The following is a 4352-nucleotide window of genomic DNA, read 5'->3' on the forward strand; positions in this document are numbered from 1 at the left end:
ACAGGCATTTCCATCTGGTCGATCAAGAGTCACTCTCATCTCATCAGTCCATAAAAACTTGTGTGTTTTGTTCAGTGGGGGTTTCAGCCTTCCTTACCTTGGCCATGTATCTAAGCACTAAACCTTTTGTATTCTGTGCACTCAGGGTACGTTGCATTTTCTGAAACATAGCAGAACTGGAGGACAATTGGGTTCCTGGTAGCTTCATGTCTGATTCTTCTAGAATCTTTGGTGTTTTGATTTGCATTTTTTGTTCTCAGTATTCAAAAGATCAAAACACGGAGTCCGTTCCGTCGCTCCAACATAACGCCACTTCCGTCCGGGTCTTATACTTCGCTTCGTGGGGAAAGATGAACGATCAAGAGTGTGTCACGGGTCGTTTATTCACCGCTTCAAGTCAAACAAAATACAAGCTTTACGATCGATCGAAAACACTTTGTCCCGGCGACTGTACAGGTCAATAGCCTCAGGTAGAAAAGGTCCTGATCTGTAGAAATATCGCTATATTTAAGGCAAATTTCTGGTCCGGGAGGTCGTCTCTTTCCGGCCAAATGATCCTTTCAAGTTCCCTGTGGAGTGCGTGTGAATGTGAGGATGAGCAGATTTAATCACAGAGTGTGGATGCAGAAGTAATAACAGACGGAAGAAGTAGAAGTAAATCTGTACTGGATGTGAAAATGGAACACAATCAAAAAGATAAAGCTTTCAATAAATGAAACCGCAATATTTCAGAATTTATAGAATCTATTTACCCCCAAAAAACATACTGCATATGAATTTATTCTCACAGACCAAAAAAAAAAGTTTTAAATTTAAATAAAACACATTATTTATTATTTAAATGTATTTAACTTATTATTGGTAACACTGTCAATTTGAATTAAATTAAATTGACACAGTTATTGCATCATGAACCTGTCATCTTTAACATTGTTGAATTGTAGAATCAGAATAAAAAATATATTTTTTATTGCAATTATCAGTGAAAGGTTCCACCAATTAGGAATTTTATAATACGAGTTAACATAATACGCAACATTAAACATGAATAAAAATACAGTTAAACTATTTATTTATATCAGACATTTTTATTTGTTCAGGCTTTTCCTTGATTTACTGGAACTCCTGTGTTTTTCTCAGTGTTCTTGATCGTTAAAATATATACTTTATTGAATATTGTTTTGATTGTTTAAGTGCTTTGTGACCCTGGTCTGGAAAAGCGCTATATAAATACAAATTACTTACTTACTTACACACTGCTGATTAAGAATTGTAAGTGTATGTTACTATAAGTTTATGTTTGTCCACATCCCATGCAAGGTTTATATTGTCATATGGATGCAAATCTAAATTTGTTAGTTTATATTTACAGTACCTTTTCCCACGCAAACCCTTTATCTTCCCAGGCCAGCTGAGATACATCCAAAAGGCTCTTGAGCGAGTGAACCCTGCTGTCTCCATTTGTGGGATATGATCTGAGAACCTCGCCAGTGACTGTGATCAGATGCCAAAACCATCTCAACGGACTCCTTTCTCCGCTGGGGAGCAGCGGCTTTAATCTGAATCTCTCCCAGATCAGCAGAAGTGGAAAATGGTAAATGGTTCTCACTCATATTGTTTTCTCTGCTTGTTCAGCAGTCACATGACCTCATCATATTCAGGATTTAACTCTAAACATTTTAGCTACAAATGAACCACTCCAGCATCTGAGCTATGCTGCCCCACGGCTTTGCTGACTCTAAAGGAGAACCCAGGACAACTAGAGAAAACTCATTTTGTCTCTTAACACTCGGCTACACGTGGAGTAAATGTTTTATGTATTTTATTTTACACTTACAATAATAAACTACAAAAAAACACTACAATTATTATTGTACAATTATTGTACAATTCTGAGTTTGGGGGCAGGAGTGGAGTAAAAGTATCATGATGTTCTATTCTATGTTAATCTTTGTATCCTTTGTTATTTGTCTTTGATCTATGTTCTTTATCTTTAGACTTAGATTGTATCATCTTGTTCTTTCTCTTTATTTCTCTTTGTTCTTGTTCTTTTTTTATTTTTATTTTTATGAATAATTGCTGTATTGCTGTGTCTAATTGGAAAAAAAACAACAATTTCCCGAAGGAGACCTCCTGATGATCAATAAAGTCCTACCTAACCTAACCTAAAAACTGAAAAAAAGAAAGAAACATGTTTAATCACGTACAACCATCTATTCCTGCTTCATCGCAGGAAGGTTACACAGGGTACTCCTTTTATCTCCCACAGTCCAAACACATACAGAGGTTAATTGAACTCCTGCACCGTCAGTAGTTCGGAGTGTGTGTATGAAATGGTTGTGTGTCTGTGTGTGTCGACCGGTTCACGGTGTCCTCTCTCCTTAAGAAGCTGGGAAAGGCCTCCGCCAGCAGTAGAAAATAAATTAATGTTTAAATAATTTAAATATGTATTATTTAAGTCTAAATAAATAAAAAATGAATAATGCACACTCCCTACAAAAAAGGTTGGTCTGGCCTCTTAACAAGAGTCCTGTTTATTACTTTCACCTCATTATAAACATTTTTGATTAAAAAAGGATTGACAACCAGCTGATAGTGGAATTGCATGCAGCCGGGGCCCCCCAAAACCTCTGTAAAAAAAAAACACAAGGAGCTACAAAATAAAATGCTAGAAACGGAATTATGATTCAATACAATCACTAAACCAGAAGAGCAGGAAAAGTTATTGTCAGAATGTGTTTTTAGTTTATGTTTATTATTCACTCATTCATTGACTACCGCTTTATCCCGAGGTCGGGGTTGCGGGGAGACAATGAAATTGTTGTCAGCGCCTGAGTCGATAAGTAGTGATGGGGGTTTTTGTGTTCCGATGAACCGACCCCTCCCCAGCCTCGTACGTGGTGGTGGAATGAAGGACAGACACATGGATGAGTTTAAGAAAAATGCTCGTTCAGTGAATTATGCAAAAGTCAGAGACAAACTTACGTGAACACGGGTGCTAGCAAGCAGAGAGATCTATCGCAGACGTCTTCGAAAGAACGCAAAGATCAGACAAAATGGTGGATCTTTATAGTAGAATATTCAGGTTAACACCTCTAGTCAAATGTACACGTAGGATTGGTCAGTAACTGTAAACACTTGATTCTAAGATGGCCGTCGCACGTGATCGTAGTGGAAATTTACTGAAGGTTGTTGTTTTGTAGAGAGAGTTTGTTCCCAGCTTCTTGCTGGACTGTTGTGTCTTTTAGTGTGAGTTCTCAAACAGGTGTCCAGAGACTTGCTGGAATCTGGGATTGTTTAATCTTTCTGTGTGTGTGAGGCTTTGTGACCTCGGCTTTTGAGTTGTGAACCTGAGTTTAGTTTAAGTGAATGCAATGCAAGAATAGTATTATTTAATATGAATTAAATATGTAAGATTATCAGTTAATCAATTGACCATTTGAAATGTGTGTTAAATCTAGATGATTGATTACAGTAAAGTTGTCATTTCCTTACAGTAGATTGACAGATGTGACTGGTTTCTTAAAACAAAGCGTTGCAGGGGAAATAAGTGGGTTGATGGAGAAGGAGAGAGACGGTGGTGCTGCTCCTGAGGGGTTCGCCAGGTTATCCCCGTCTGCATAGGTTCAGTCCTGCTAGCAGTAGTGGGGTTTAAGAACAAGCGACAATGGTGGAATAAAAAAACTGAACTTGACGACCAATTTACACTCTCTATAGCGTTCACGAATATGATTATCAATACAAGGGGAAAACAAATCCTCTGAAGTCGAGGCTCATCTTGAGTGGAGAGCTTATCCCCAAGTTCATTTCAGAGACCCTGTAGAAGAAACAGTTCCAACACCGGTTCGTTACAGACACTCTCTGCTGCTCACATGCTTTTCCCTGCTTGTATCTCGGTTTTAGAGGACGTAGAACCAGAGAAGAACATGAAGTATCTTTTTAAAGCTGATCCAAAACTCTGACTGGAAAGAGTCCAGGAATCACCAGCCCTCCCCCTTAATGGATGGAAAACAAACGCAGGAACCAGAATACAACTCAGGAGAGTGAAAAGAGAGGCTGATGTTAGGTTTATTAACTCGTGTTATTTCCTGGTAACTTGAAAGAGTCTCATAAAATAAAAGCATTGTAAAAAACAATAGCTAGAGTTTTACTTCACATAGTAAAGAAACCATTCATTACAGAAAATAAAAACCAAATAATAAATGATGTCAACATGTTACATATTGTTGCGTTTAAAATTTCAACGTCAATCTCTCGTGTGTCTGGAGTTCCTTCACGACACAAACATCATGACCAGGGTTAATACTGACAACATTTTGCTGAAATAAAAAAAGGTTAAAAAATGACAAAAA

The sequence above is a fragment of the Callionymus lyra genome, chromosome 13, assembly GCF_982586985.1.
Source record: "Callionymus lyra chromosome 13, fCalLyr1.hap1.1, whole genome shotgun sequence".
Taxonomy (NCBI): Eukaryota; Metazoa; Chordata; class Actinopteri; order Syngnathiformes; family Callionymidae; genus Callionymus; species Callionymus lyra.